The 16,007-nt window shown below is 46.5% G+C and overlaps 1 protein-coding gene across 1 annotated transcript in view; it reads left to right on the forward strand.

Moving 5' to 3' along the window:
* The first annotated feature begins 9,203 nt into the window (after positions 1–9,203).
* The window catches only part of Slc23a2 (solute carrier family 23 member 2), a 123,713-nt gene continuing 116,909 nt past the window's right edge, over positions 9,204–16,007 (forward strand). The window contains exon 1 of the mRNA XM_070006825.1: positions 9,204–9,307. The gene's annotated coding sequence lies outside the window, so the exon portion shown is untranslated. The remainder of the gene's footprint in view (positions 9,308–16,007) is intronic.

Raw genomic sequence — 16,007 nt, forward strand, 5'->3', positions numbered from 1 at the left:
GGACATCATACTCCTGCTTGGCTTTTTCACTCAAGGCTGGCACTTTATCACTTGAGCCACACCTCCACTTCTGGCTTTTTACTGGTTAGACACAAGAGTCTCATGGATTTGTCTACCTGGACTAACTTTGAACTGTGATGCTCAGATCTTAGTCCCCTGAGTAGTTAAGATTACAGGCATGAACCCATGTTGCATGACACAAAATGTTCTTGGTGTATTCTGCAGGTTTTAGTTTGGAGAAGTAGGGAGTAGAAACGTTTGTATCAACTAGAATAAGAAGGAAAATAAATGGAAAAGAAGAAAATAAATAGGAACAAACACATGTATTTTTAAATTGATGATGACAAAAATAATTATATAAAATGATAACATTAACTGAAGTACCACCACCAAAATAATGACAATAATAACAACCACAAAATAAATACCTATGTATCCAAGTGTCCAGTAAGTACTTAGGATGTATGATCTCATGCAATCTTTATAAAAATTCTTCTAATACCAATTCCAGCTTGCCAACAATGAAAAGTAGTACATTGTCCACAAAAAGATTGAAGACAAAAAAGAAGCTTGAGATTAGGTCAAGAGTCTTGGATGTTTCAGTGGGCAACAGTCTGTTTGTTCAACTTGTTTACTGGGTCATTCTTCTATTGTATAGACTTGGGGCCCATGAAAGATTCTCAGAAGGAGTGTGAGGTGGTCAGTTCTGTTTGGGGATGATAATAAGGATGTTTTTAGGAGATAACTCTTGAAGTCAAGAGGCCTGTGAGTGACAGTCCATACTCGTGGTGGATGAGCAAAAGCCTCTAGAGACAGGTGGCTCAAGTTGACTGTAGATGATTGAGTGGCAAAACAGGAAACCTCAGATAAAAACCAAGTGCATATGGAGCTGGGAATGTGTCTTAGTGGTAGAGTGCTTGCCTAGAATGCATGAAGCCCTGGGTTTGATTCCTCAGTACCACATAAACAGAAAAAGGCAGAAGTGGTGTTGTAGTTCAAGTGGTAAAGTGCTAGCCTTGAGCAAAAGAAGCCCAGGGACAGTGCCCAGGCTCTGAGTCCAAGCCCCAGGACTGAAAAACAAGGACAACAAAAACCAAGTGTGTGGAGAAGGATAAGGGAGTAGAAATGTGTTACATTGATTCCTTGGTATCCATGAAACTTAGTTCCTGGAAACGCCCCACATCCAGGTACTGAAATCCCTCCACAGGCTCAAGTTCTTGCATAAAATGTCCCAGTATTTGCATATAACCTGTACATACTGTTCTGTCTATTTTACATCACCTCTAGATGATTTATAGTTGCTAATCCAGTGTAAATGTCATGCAAATAGTTGTTATGCTCTAGGGAATAGTGACTGGAAAAACAAGTCTATGCATGTTCATTATAGATTCAATTCCCCTACTCTTTCCTACCTCTCTTCCTTCCTCCCTTCCTTCCTCCCTCCCTCCCTTTCTTCTTTCCTTCCTTCCTTCTTCCCTCTCTTCCCTCCCTCCCTTCCTCCCTTACCTACATTCCTTCCTTCCTTTCTACAGATGCTAAGTAAGGTCATTGTACTCTTTTTTTTTAATCTGAATTTTTAAATTAGTTACATTAGTTATACAGAAGGGGATTCATTATCACATTTTCACACATTTTACAATATATACCAATCAATATCACCCCCTCTAGATTCACTCTCCCTTCTTCTTCCCCATTTCCCAAATCAGTCTTGTACTTTTGCTCAGCTTTTTTTTTTTTTTTAATTTTTGGATCTGGTCGTGGGGCCTGAACTCTGGGCCTGGGCACTGTCCCGCAGCTCTTCAGCTCAAGGCTAAAGCTCTACCATTTGAGCCACAGCGCCACTTCCGGCTTTTTTCTTTTTTTGCTTATGTGGTGCTGAGGAATCGAAACCAGGGCCTCAGGCATGTAAGGCAAACGCTCTACCACTGAGTCACCTTCCCAGCCCTCAGCTTTATTTTTAAAATTTAAATTTAAAGGTGATGTTACAGCTAAATAAGTCAGGTAATGAGTATGTTTCTTTTGGGGCAATGTCAGCCCTTCCCATGCATTGCTCAGCTTTTTTTCCTTTACAGCTAGTATTCTACCACTTGAACCATTCCTCCAGTCCTGCTTTCTGCTGGCTTATAGGAGTGGAATCTTTTAGGCTTTTCTGCTAGGACTAGTTTGAACCATTATCTTCCAGGTCTCAGCCTCCTGAGTAATTAGCCACTGTATCTAGGCCTTGAGATATAGATAAATACACACACACACACACACACACACACACACACACAAACATATATATATATATATATATATATATTTTTTTTTTTTTTTTTTTTTTTTTTTTTTTTTGCCAGTCCTGGTGCTTGAACTCGGGGTCTGGGCACTGTTCTTTTGCTCAAGGCTAGCACTCTACCACCTGAGCCACAACACCACTTCTAGCTTTTCCTGTGTATGTGTACTGAGGAATCAGACTCAGGGTTTCATGCATGTTAGGCAAGCACTCTACCTTTGAGCCATATTCCCAGCCTCGATGGGATATTTTTGATCCACAATGGTTGGAGTCAAAAGATACACAACCCAAGGATACAGCCAACTCCATTTATAATTTCTGGAGACCACTCAGGGCTTATTTTTGAAGGGACATGGAAATGTATTTCTAGAAGTTCAGAAGAATGTCTGGTGTAGAGAGAAAGGTATGAGGAGATGACTAAATGAGGGATTTTGAAGAACAGAGTAGGAAAAGAGATGGGAAAGGAGATATTATGGGAATAGCCAGAAGTGGCACTGTGGCTTAAGTGGTAGAGTGCCAGCCTTGAGCTGAAGAGCTGAGGGACAGCATCCAGACCCAGTGTTCAAGCTCCACAACCAACCAAAAAAAAATGTTATGGGAAACTGGTGTGTCTACAGTTGAGCCTAAGCAACTCTTCCATCACTGAGGGTGATAGGCAGGAAAGCACAGGACCCAATGCCTTACTAGATGCTATGATCTCAAAAGAAAAAAGTTTTTTGGTGCTAGTCTTGGGGCTTGAACTCAGATCCTAGGTGCTGTCTCTGAGCCTTTTTTGCTTAGGGCTTACACACTATCACTTGAGCCAGAGCTTTACTCTGTGTGTGTGTGTGTGTGTGTGTGTGTGTGTGTGTGTGTGCGTGTGTGCTGTTTAATTGGAAATCAGAGTCTTACAGACTGCCTTGCACAGGCTGGCTTTGAACCGTGATCCTCAGATATCAGCCTCCTGAGTAGCTAGGATTATAGGCTTGAGCCACCGATCCTGGTTAAGCAAAGAATTATTTATTTTTTTAAAAAATTTTCTAATTTTTTTTTGGGGGGGGTCTGGTTGTAGGGCCTGAACTCTGGGCCTGGGCGCTGTTCCTCAGCTCTTCACCTCAAGGCTGGAGCTTTACCACTTGAGCCACACCTCTGCTTCCAGCTTTTTTCTTATGTGGTGCTGAGGAATGGAACCCAGGGCCTCATGCATGCAAGGCAAGCGCTCTACCACTGAGCCACCTTCCCAGCCCTCTAATTTTTTTTTTTTTACATTTTTTATGTCTTTGGTAGGGAGAATTTGTAAATGTTTAAGTGCTACCCAGGAATTTTTTTTGTTTGCTTGTGGGTCCAGTTGTGAGGCTTGAACTCTGGGCCTGGGCGCTGTCCCTCAGCTCTTCAGCTCAAGGCTAGAGCTCTAGCACTTGAGTCACAGTGCTACTTCCAGCTTTTTTTTTTTTTTTTTTTTTTTCCCCTGATTATGTGGTGCTGAGGAAGCGCTCTACCACTGAGCCATCTTCCCAGCCCCTAAGCAAGGAATTTTTAAGAGGGGGGTAAGTCAATGGAATGTTACAGAGCCATCAGAGAAGAAAAGGACTGTAAAGAGGCAAATAGATTTGTTAAGTGAAAGGTCACAGATGATGTCAGGCATCTGCAACTGAATGCTACCAGTGAGAGAGCTTGAGGAATGGTGGAAGTGGGGACTGGAAGATAGGCTTGGAAGACAGGTTGGAAGGCTGAGGAGCCTGGGGCAGTGGAAGTTGTTTTTTTTTTTGTCGGTCGTGGGGTCTGAACTCTGGGCCTGGGTGCTGTCCCTCAGCTCTTCAGCTCAAGGCTAGCGCTCTACCACTTGAGCCACAGCGCCACTTCTGGCTTTTTTTCTTTTTGCTTATGTAGTGCTGAGGAATTGAACCCAGGGCCTCATGCATGCAAGGCAAGCGCTCTACCACTGAGCCACCTTCCCAGCCCTGGAAGTTGTTTTTGTTTGTTTGTTTTTGCTAATGTAGGAAAAACAAACAAACATCAAATAATAACAACCACTCCCCCCAAACTATAAATGTCTATAGAACCAGAGGAAAGATATTGAAATAATTCATGGATTTATTATATGGTAGGGCTAAATTAAACAGCTCAGAAAGTCTTGAGCTTGGAGCACCCTCTTATTCTAGAGGATTTCACCCCTTTGCTGAACAGAACACAGAGCATTTTCTTATTTTCTTTTTTAAACTGGCTGGGAAATATTCTCACAGGTATAGAAAGATGATCATTTAACAGTACCTGAATATCTCACAAATCTCCTTCTCCTGTATTTTTCCCTCTTCAATGAAAAGTAAACAACCGTCCACTCAGTGTAGTCTGGATTTAATGATCCAACATGTAATATTTTATTTTGTTTGTTTTTTGAGAAAGGATCTTGTGTGGTAGCCAAGGTTAGCTTTAAACTTGTAAACTTAACCTTGGCCTGAGTGAAGTGCTAGGATTACAGGTGCATGCCACCGTACTTGTAATTTTAAAATATTAAAAGTGATTAGAGAAGCACACCTCTGTTGGTCACCAGAAAAATGGATGAAGGTTTCCAGTCTCCCCACCCCCCATCGCTCAGTTCATATGCAAAACCATAGGTCTTTGAGATCCACTCATGAGAAACATTTCAGGTTATCTCACAAGCTGGAAATTTTAGCAAGGATTTATTTTAATGTTTATATAGTACAATAGGGTTAAAGTAGGGAGAAGTAAAAAGAAGAAAAAGAAAAAGAAAAAGGAACACTTGCTGTTACTTGCAGGCTATGGGAGTTAAAGGTTCAAAATGGCAGTTATTGTCTGTTGCCCTTTCATTCTTTCTCTTTTTAAACAATAGTTTGTGGACTGGGAATGTGGACTAGTGGTAGAGTGCTTACCTTGCATCCATGAAACCCTGGTTTTGATTCCTCAGTACCACATTCACAGAAAAAGCTGAAAGGGGTGCTATGGCTCAAGTGGTATAGAGTGCTAGTCTTGAGCAAAGGAAGCTCAGGGACAGTGCCCAGGCCCTGGGTTCAAGCTCCAGGACTGGCAAAAAGAGAAAGAAGCAAGCAAGCAAGCAAGAAGGAATTAAGTTTGTGAGCTGGATGCTGGTGGCTCACACCTGTAATCCTAGCTACTCAGGAGGCTGAGATCTGAAGATCACAGTTCAAAGCCAGCCTGGGCAGTTAAGTCTGTGAGACTCTTATCCCCTATTAACCACCAGAAAACTGGAAGTGGCACTGTGGCTCAAGTGGTAGAGCACTTGCCTTGAGCTGAAGAGCTCCGGGACAGTTCCCAGGCCCAGAGTTCAAGCCCCACAACTGACCAAAAAAAAAAAAAAAGAAAGAAAGAAAGAAAAAAAAACCCTCAAAACAAAAAACTTAGATAGGTGGGCTGGGAAGGTGGCTCAGTGGTAGAGTGCTTGCCTTGCATGCTTGAGGCCCTGGGTTCAATTCCTCAGCACTACATAAGCAAAAAGAAAAAAAGCCAGAAGTGGCGCTGTGGCTCAAGTGGTAGAGCGCTAGCCTTGAGCTGAAGAGCTGAGGGATAGCGCCCAGGCCCAGAGTTCAGGCCCACGACTGGACCCCCCCCCCCAAAAAAAAAAAAAAAAAACAACCAAAAAACTTAGATAGGACCTTAGCCCAGGCTAGCCTCAAACTCTAACTCTCTCTCTCTCTCTCTCTCTCTCTCTCTCTCTCTCTCTCTCTCTCTCTCTCTCTCTCTCTCTCTGTCAAGCCAGTACTGAGGCGCGAACTCAGGGCCTTTCACTCTTACTTGCCTTTTTCTTTTTCTTTTCTTTTTTTTTTTTTGTCAGTCATGGGGCTTGAACTCTGGGCCTCAGTCAGCGTTGTCCCTCTCTTCAGCTCAAGGCAAGTGTTCTAGCATTTGAGCCACAGTGCACTTCCAGCTTTTTGGTGGTTTTTATTGGAGATAAGAGTCTTACAAGGAGGAGGCTACAATGCTTGATAAGAAATGTACTTATTATCTTGCCCATGTAATTGTAACCCCTCTGTACAGTATTTTCACAATAAAAAAAAAATCTCCAAGGGGGGAAAAAAAGTCTTACGGACTTTCCTGCCTGGATTGGCTTTGAACCTCGAACCTCAGATCTCAGCCATTGGTGCCCAGCGACTTGCCTTTTTCTCTAAAGTCTGGTAGTCTATCACTTGAATCAGACCTCCTGTTCCCTGTCTTTCTTTCTTTCTTTCCTTTTTTTTTTTTTGCTGGTCATGGGGCCTGAACTCTGGGCCTAGCGCTCTACCACTTGAGCCACAGTGCCACTTCCAGGTTTTTTTTTTTTTTTTAATGTGGTGCTGAGGAATTGAACTCAGGGCTAATCATGCATGCAAGGCAAGCACTCTACCACTGAGCCACCTTCGCAGCCCAGAGAGTACATTTTTTTTTTTTTTTTTTTTGCCAGTCCTGGGGCTTGAACTCAGGGCTTGGGCACTGTCACTGAGCTGCTTTTGCTCAAGGCTAGCACTCTACCACTTGAACCACAGCGCCACTTCTGGCTATTTCTGTTTATGTGGTACTGAGGAATTGAACCCAGGGCTTCATGCATGCTAGGCAAGCACACTGAACCACATTCCCAGCCTGTCTTTCTTTTTTCTTTTTTTCATATTTTATTTTATTGTAAAGATATTGTACGAAGGGGTTACAGTTACATGAGTAAGGCACTGAGTACATTTCTTGTGGAGCATTGTTACCCCTTCCCTTGTTGTTCTCCCACTATCCCTTCCCTCCCCACTTCCCTCACTCCTCTCCAGCCCTGAAGTTGTAAAGTTCATTTCCAATATATTGTCTTGTGTGTATCATTGTTGCCATGGGTCATCCTGTGTTCTTGTTTCAGCGTTTTGTTATTCCCCTTCCCCTCCCCAAATTAGACAAATGTATATACAAGATGCTGTCTTTCTTTTTTCTAAGCTTGGGAATACATGTTCACATCAGTCTAGTTATACTGTCCAGGGGTACTGGTCCATACCTTACCAGGTAGAGAATTAAGAGGCAGAGGAGTAGGAGAAGGTGGCAAAGCTGCAAGTTTATTGAAAGCAAAATTAGAGTGAATCACAGACTCTCTGTAGAGACAAGGTCCCAGGCCCAGGTCTGATGAAATCTTCCAGGGAAGTAATCTTTACGCTTTAGTAAGTCTCTCCCCCCCGCCCCCCCCCCCCCCCGTTGAAAATATAATTTTCCTGTTTCCTCATCTATTCTGCCTCAGTTCTTAAGCTTGTGGCATTGTAAAATTCCTATACTTGCTGGTGATCCACTGTTCCATTGATCTGTGTGATGTTTATCCCCCAAACTGCACATGGTCAGGTAATTGCAACCATACAACCTTTTAGCCATGCGAGGTCAGGCAAGGTCTACCATTCTTAATAATTTATTTTTTTGTTAATAGTATTTTTTTCTTTTTTTGGTCGGTCATGGGGCTTGAACTCTGGGCCTGGGCACTGTCCCTGCGCTCTTCAGCTCAAGGCCAGGGCTCTACAGCTTGAGCCACAGTGCCACTTCCAGGTCTACCATTCTTTAAGGCTCTGGCGGAAGTCTTGAATTACTATTGGGTTAGTAAAGCAACCAACAAGCTGTGGCTTCAAAGTGAAAGGCTTAAGAAAGAACTGGTAAGGGGCTAGGAATGTGGTTTAGTGGTAGAGTGCTAGACTTAATCAAAGAAGCTCAGGGACAGTGCCCAGGCCCTGAGTTCAAGCCCCAGGACTAGCAAAAAGCAAGGAAGGAAGGAAGGAAGGAAGGAAGGAAGGAAGGAAGGAAGGAAGGAAGGAAGGAAGGAAGGAAGGAAGGAAGGAAGGAAGGAAGGAAGGAAAGAAAAAAGTGTTATTACTTGGCCCTAGTGGTTCATGCCTTTAATCCTAGCTACTTGGTCTGGAGGCTGAGATGAGGATTATGGTAGGAAGCCTGCCCAGGTTGGAAACTCCATGAGACTTTTATTGACAATTAACCATCAAAAAGGTCACAAGTGGAGCGGAGGCTCAAGTGGCAGAGCATTAGCCTTGAGAGAAAAAGCTAAGGGGCAGCCCCAGGACTACGCCAAAAAGAAAAGAAAAGAAAAAGAAAAAGAAAGACGCTTTCTGGCCCTGTACAGTTTTAGCAGTGGCTCTCCAAAGTGGTCCGAGATCAGCAGCTTGAGCCGGTTCCAGGAACTTGTCGGAAATGCAAATTCTCAGCCTTCTAACCTCAGCACCTCGGGGGAGTGGGGCCCAGTGCCTTAACCCTGCGGACGAGCCCGTGGCTGGGCGCAAAGCCCTTCTGCAAAGCCGCCCGAGTATCTTCCTTGTGGGCATCCATCACCTGGGGGGGGCAGTTGAGAAATGCAGAGTCTCGGGCTGCGCCCAAATACTTCCCCCTCCCGTCCCCCCAGCAAAACTTGCTCCTAACCCTCTCTCCAGGGAATCCCCAGTCTGACGCCAGGTGCAGACCTCCGGGTCGGCACCCAGCAATGCAGACCCCCCCCCCACTCCAGCCGGCTAAGCCACCCCACGGCGGCGTCACTGGAGAAGCGGCGAGACTGGTGTAAAACACGCAACCCCGGGAGAGCGCGGCGCGCCGCCCACTGCTGGACACCAGCCGGCAGCGATGGCAGGGCTCCGGGTCCAGCCGCGTGAAACCCGGGGGCCGGGGGCGGGACCCGGAGGGGAGACCCCGGGGCGCGCGCCGTGCGTTCCAGGTGGGTCCCCCGGAGCAGGTGTGACGCGAAGGGTGGAGAAAGCGGGGCGAGCTTTCCGTCCCGGGGTTCGGGGAATGAAAGGAACGGGAAGGAGACCGCGCGGGGGGTAGGGGCGAGGCCCGCCCCGGGGATGCTCCGGGGCGTGATCCGGGCTGGGGGCGGGAGGGCGAGGGTCGGGGGCGGGGAGGGAGGTGGGTCCCGGGCCGGCGTGGGGGCGGGCGGCTCCGCGGCTCCCCGCCTCCGGCCCGCCCCTCCGCGGCGCCATTTTGCAGGCGGCTGACGCGGGGACCGGAGGCGGCGGCGGCGGCGACGGCAGCGGGCACTGCGGCGCCGAGGCACGGAGACCGGACGGGAGCACAGCGAGCAGCGGCCAGGTGAGAACCGGACCCGCCGCGTCCCCCCACGCCCTTCGTCCAGCCCGAGGCTCGCACCTGCCGGCCGGGTCGCCAGTGGCCCGCCGCGCCCACGAGGCCGGCCTGGCACGGCCCCCTCGCGCGCTGTCACCGACCCCGAGGCGCGGCCTGCGCCCTTCCACACCACGGGGCACTCGAGGCCCTGTGCCCGCGGGTCACCCCTGTCCTGAGGCCCGAGATGCCCATCGGCTCCAGTCCCTCGCGTCCCCGGCAGGCCTGGTTGGGGCCCCCTGGGCGCTCACCCCTGCCCGGCGTGGGAGCCGCCGCGCGCTCCGGGGAAGACAAGTGGGGTTCCCCCAGATCCGAGACCCGAGGGCCGCCCCCGCCTCCACCCTGCACCCCCCCCCCCTGCGCTGCGTCCGGGGGTCCGGGGTTCGATCCCCTGGCTTCTCCCTAGGTGATGCGAGCGGGCATCATCCTTGCGCCCCCGGAATTCGGAACCAGGCAAAGGGGTGACCGGGGTATGTGTGTGCGGGGGTGGGGGGAGTGGGGGTGCCATCTACATGCTTGCTTCCTGCCCTCCCATAAAGGCTGCGACAAGTAATTTTTAGAAGCATCTGTTACGACAGACATCTGGGCCATTCTCTCTGGTCTGCCCCTCAGGAGTCGAGGGCTCCCTCCACTGTGGTTGGCACCTTTCTGGGTTAGAGAAATGGATGTTTTGAGTATGGTTTTGAGTATCGGTTGGCCCTAAATATCCCCCTTGGATGGATAGCCGGTAGGAACTCGGCTTACGGACTAGGAGATCTTAAGCATGACTGATGGGAAATTATTGACTTTCTGCAAAGGGTAAATGAGGGCAAATACAGGTGGAGGGAAGTTACCCGCCAGGGCTTTCTGGGGCCGGAGGTGGAGGGGCTTTTGCAGTGGTTGTTAGTGTTGTTGTTGTTGTTGTTGTTTGCAGTGCTGGGAGAAAGGGGACGGAAGATGCCGTCCCTGCTGACATTTGGGTCGTGCGTAAGCAGGAAAGGCCAGGGAATGTGCGAGGACGTGGGACCCGAGTCCGGGGACAGTCTGGCGTTAGCTGTCATGAATTGACCGTGTGACCTCAGCCAGTTTCCTCCTCGCTAAAGCAAGAAGGCTGGAATCCGGGCTTGGCTGTCGCCTTTTTGTTTTCATGATTTTTGCATCTGAGTGCCGTTGGGCTCCCGCCTCACCTGATTTCAGTCGTCTGCACTTACCTTTTCACCTTTTCACGTGACTGCCAGATGCCCGGAAGGTGTCTGGCTCAGGGAAGATTTATTAAGGGCCCTTTCGAGCCTCCACATTCAGAATTCTGGGTTACAGTTGACCCCCGCACGGTCACTTATGAATGCAAAACTACTGGCCGCTCTGCGCTCATCCAAAATTAATAGCTTGTGGGCTCTTCTGGATCTGAGCAGTGCAAGCCCTTGTGACTCACCTGCTAGTTAAAGGAGACGTTGGGTGTGTCCAGCCAGACACCTGGGCTACCGACATGGGGTGTCTGCTTTCTAGGCTATTTACTTTGCTGAAAGCCATTGGCTTTATTTTTAGTTTTTGTTTTCTTTTGTTTTGTTTTTAGTTGCTTTGCTTGGGTGGCAAGTGATTTTTGTAATAGGTATTTTCTCAAACTTTTTTGTTAACTGTTTTTCTCAAGATGGTTCATGGCAGTCCTGTGCTTGCTAAGACAAGCAGTTCTAACCCTTTGAGCCATGTCCTCAAAGCTGGCAGTAGTTTCTGATTGCATGTTATGCTGAGATTATTAAACATCTATTAAGATGCTTAACATCAAGTGTGGTGGCACACATCTGTAATCTCATTACTCCATACGTAGGTAGAGGTAGGAGGATTAGGAAGTTGCTGGCAGGCCTGGACTGCATGGAGAGACCCTGTCTCCAAAACAGTGTACAAAACGTTTATGAAAGTACCTGGTTAAAATTTTATAGAAGGTTTTGCTAGTTTTCTTACCTTACCTTGAGCTTGTCTCCTTGTGAAGCACTGTACAAGTGGTTCCCATCCAGTCATCCTTTCTACCTATCCATCCATCATCCATCCATCCATCCATCCATCCACTTACTCATCCCTGCCCCATTTTTTTAAACAAATCATTCTTGATTAAAACCTTGTTTGTTTGTTTCATTTTTGTACTTAAAGAGGCTAAAGTCTGATTTGTTGATTATTGGAAGTACTAAGTTAGTTCTTTCCATACTCTTGGGTGTCTTTAAAGTCAAGCATGGAGCTGGGCAATGATGGCTCTGGCTGGTAATCCTAGCTACTCAGGAGGCTGAGATTTGAGGATTACGGTTCAAAGCCAGCTGGGGCAGGGAAGTCCGTGAAACCCTTATCTCCAATTAACCACCAGAAAACCCGGAAGTAACACTGTGGTTCTAGAGGTAGACTGCTAGCCTTGAGCTGAAGAGCTGAAGGACAGTGCCCAGGCCCAGAGTTCAAGCCCTACCACTGACAAAAACAAAAACAAGACAAGCATGGGCTCCATCTGGGGATCTATATCCAGTACCAGTAGTAGTACCAGTAGTACCAGTAGTAGTAGTACCATTTTGGTGAACTTTCTCATTAAAAGTGCCGAAGTAATAGTTAGCAATTATATTGGTGCTTTGTACCTAAAAATGGAAGCTTTTAAGAACCTTATTTTTATTTAAAATTCTTAGGTTTTTAAGTTTAAACATCTTAACTGCCCTCCTTTGACCTGTTTTCCTGACCTTGCTTATAAAAGTTCCCCAGCCTGATAACCCCATTAATTCATCTTTACATCCTGCTGTTCTCCCAGTCATTCTTTCTCTTCAGAAGGCTAAGACTCTAAGTTTGCTTTTATTCTTTCCTTTCTGCTTCAGGCTAAGCTGTGCATTACTGCCTCAGGGTTTAAACAAGCCCTTTATGCACCCTGAGTCAGTCTTCTCATTTTCTCCCTGGCTTTGCTGTTTTTAGTCTGTTACTTTGTCTAGGTCAGAGGTGGGAAACCATGTTTCTGCCTTTGTTCATGGGCCATACAAAATTATCAATACAGGCGTAGGGGCTAGCGGTGGCAAACCCAGAAGCATATATATGTCTATCATATGATGGGCCAAATAATTTTTTTTAGCCTTATGTACACATAGGAAATGAGAAGAATCTAGAATTTAGGTTATAGCTCTTCCATAATTGAGATCTGCTTTCAGTCTGTACCTTTTGAAGTTTCTCTCTTTCTTTCTTTCTCTCTCTCTCTCACACACACACACACAAACACACATCCCATCCCATCTTATAATCTCATCTCATCCCATAATCTATTTACTTTGTTAGAGCTTGTAGGCAGGTCCTGGGGTTTAAACTCTAGGTCTGGGCACTGTCATTGAGTTTGTTTGCTTTAGGCTAGTGCTCTACCACTTGAGTGCTCTTCTAGCATTTTGGTAGTTCATTGTAGATAGGAGTCTCCAGGCACGGGTGGCTCGTGCTTGTAATCCTAACTATTTAGGAAGCTGAAATCCTAGGATAGTAGTTCGAACCCTGCTGTGGCAGGAAAGTCTGTGAGACTCAAATCTCCAATTAACTGCCAGAGACTAGAAGTGGACCTGTGGCTCAAAGTGGTAGAGCACTAACTTTGAGCAAAAGTGCTCAAGGACAGAGCCCAGGTCCTGAGTTGAAGACCCACAGCTGACTAAAAACAAAGTTTCCTGGACTTCCCTGAGCTGCCTTCAAACCAGGATTATCAGATGTCTGCTTCTTGAGTAACCAGGAATGTGGGTGTGAGCCACTATCATCCAGCTTTAGGTTTTGTTTTGTTATCTTTTCTGGTTCTGAGGATTGAACTTGGAGACTCTTAGCTTGCTCTTTGAGCCACACCCTAAATCCCTTTAGTTTTATTTCCAGTGTTTTAAGGCTTATCTCAAAAGGCGCATCCTTTGCCTTCCCAGTGCTGGTGATATAATTGTTTACCACCACACCTAGTCCTTCATTTAGTTATTTTGATAAGTTGCCTTGCTAACTTGCCTAGTTGGGCATCAAACTCCTGAGCACAAGCCTCAGCTTCTCCAGTAGCTAGGCCAGCTTTTACACATTTAATACCTTGAGTGTCTGCTTAGTCAGGACAGTATTCTTGGTGGTCAGGTTCTGCAGGGAGATTGCTTGCCCAAATGGAGCTTACATTCCAGTCGGGGAGGTAGGTAGTAAGACTTCCCAAGAATGTGTCAGGTCCTGCATGGAGCTGAAACTCCCTGAGACTGGGAAGACGTATTAATCTTTGCAGGCTGCCATAACAAAATGCCACAGATTGGGAGGCTAAAATACAGAAATTTATTTCTCATAGTTCAGGACGCTGCAAGTCCAAGGTCAAGGTTCTGGCTTATTTGGTTTCTGTTGATGGCTCTCTGCCTGCTTGGTAGGTAGTAACCTCCATTGAGTGTTTACTTGGCTTTTTCTCAGGGCCATCTCTCTGTCTCTTTCCTTCTCCTCATTTTTTCTCTTGTTGCTGGAGATTAGAGCCAGAGATTGGACATACTAAGCATGTGCTACTACTGAGCTACACTTCAGCCCTGGTTGTAGCTTTTTTTTTTGGCCAGTCCTAGGGCTTGAACTCAGGGCCTAGGCATCATTCCTGAACTTATTTTGCTCAAGGATAGCATTCTACTACCATTTGAGCCACAGTGCCACTTCCAGCTTTTTCTGCTTATGTGGTACTGAGGAATGGAACCCAGGGCTTCATGCATGCGAAGCAAGCACTCTACCATTAAGCACATTCCTAGCCCCCTGATTGTAGCTTTTAACTTGGATCTTTGCTATATGGGGATAGACAGGAGGCAGGGCAGGGCTGAGGATGGTGTATCAGATAGGATATTGACTCTACAGACATGTGAGAAGTGGCTGGATTCTGAGGTAGGGCTGACATTTCCTGATGGACCAGTCAGTAGCAAAGTGACCATTAGCTGCCTGGGAGCAAGTTCAGGGTATGTGCAGTTGTGATGACAACTTGATATACTCCATTGGGAAATCATGCTTATTTCCTCACTAAAAATGTAAGTCTTTTAGGAAACAACTTCCCTTATCTTTAATTCTTTCCTCTGTCCCATTCTAGGTAAGGCTCTAAGGCCCTATAAGAAAAAGGACTTCATTTCCTAACCAAGGCTTTCTCCAGTCTGGTCAGGAAAGCTGCCTCTCCACTCACAAGTTCTCTCAATTGGTTTTGCCAAAGCAGATGATAGCCAGACTTAGTGTCCATTGCCTTTGGACATCTTCTTTAATTTTTTACTTTTTAAAATTATCTTTAAGTAGTTGTATAAAGAAGTTCCTATTCTACAAGACAGTATATGAGCCTTTGGGCATCTTATAAGTACCTGGTAAATGTCACTGCTCTATATCTGGCCTCTTTAGTGTGTGTGTCAGTTTTTGGGCTTCAACTCTGGGCCTGGGCACTGTCCATGAGCTCTTCAGCTCAAGGCAAGTGCTCTATCACTTGAACCACATCACCACTTCTGGTTTTCTGGTGGCTAATTGGAGAAGAGTTTCACCGACTTTCCTGCCCTGATGGCTTTGAATCGTGGCCCTCAGATCTCAGACTCCTGAGTAGCTAGGATTACAGGCCTGTGTGTGAATCTTAACAGAGTTGAGGTCCCCCAATGTGAATGTGAGTGGGATTACTAAAATGCACCTCCCTATAGGAACCATGGCAAGAAATAATAGGGCCCCTAGAAAGGTAAGACAGTGAGCCCATATGATAAGATCAATGAAGTGGTGCTGGTGGCTATGTGTAGATTAGATTATATGCTAGGCACCACTTGAGATCCTTGCATCGGGTCTTTTATGACTGCCAGGCAGGGTGATTCTGGTCTACATCTTATCCAAGGAACTGGAGTTCTAGTAATATCTGGACCTTGAATTCTGCTCTTAACACTCCTTGGGACTTTATTGATGGTGTACCATTTCCAGCTCTTGTCTGGGTTTCTGAGTTCCTGTTGAAATTGAAGAGCAGAGAGCCGGGCGCCGGTGGCTCTCGCCTGTAATCCTAGCTAATCAGGAAGCTGAGCTCTCTCTGAGGATCGAGGTTCAAAGCCAGCCCGGGCAAGGAAGGTCCGTGAGACTCTTACCTCCAATAAACCGCTAGAAAACTGGAAGTGGAGCTGTGGCTCAAACAGTAGCATGCTCGCCTTGAGCTGAAGAGCTGAAGGATAGCGCCCAAGCCCAGCGTTCAAGCCCCAGGACCAACAACAACAACAAAAAAAGACAGGGTTGGGCTGGAAAGATGGGAGCAACATACCAGATAGAGGTATAAGTATCAGCAAAGAGTGAAGGCAGAAAGTCCTGTGGGGGAATAACTGAATTGGGATAGTCAGAGAGAAGCTCAGGGTGTGATGTGGTGGGGCTGAAAGGGCTTGTTCCAGTGTATCTTGGTGGAAGTCCACCAGGAGATTTCCAGAAGAGGTGACTTACTCAAATGTGCGTTTTTAGGAAACTCCAAGGCAGAGTGGACGGCATATTGGGAATGAGGTGGAATAGGACCCTTATCTTGCTCCCCTCCACCCTGGGTTCATTTGTGGCTATCATGTTTTCCTTTGTGCATCTGCGTTGGTACTCCTTTCATTAGTAACCCATTTATCTCCCTGGAGGAATCTTCTAGGACCTTCCACTCCTAACTTCACAATACTTATTTTTGCTCAAGTAAATAAAACATTCCACTAACTCTTCCTTCATGTAATTAAGTTTGAATAAG

The sequence above is a fragment of the Dipodomys merriami genome, unplaced genomic scaffold (assembly GCF_024711535.1).
Source record: "Dipodomys merriami isolate MVZ:Mamm:240054 unplaced genomic scaffold, mDipMer1.0.p SCAF_7, whole genome shotgun sequence".
Taxonomy (NCBI): domain Eukaryota; kingdom Metazoa; phylum Chordata; class Mammalia; order Rodentia; family Heteromyidae; genus Dipodomys; species Dipodomys merriami.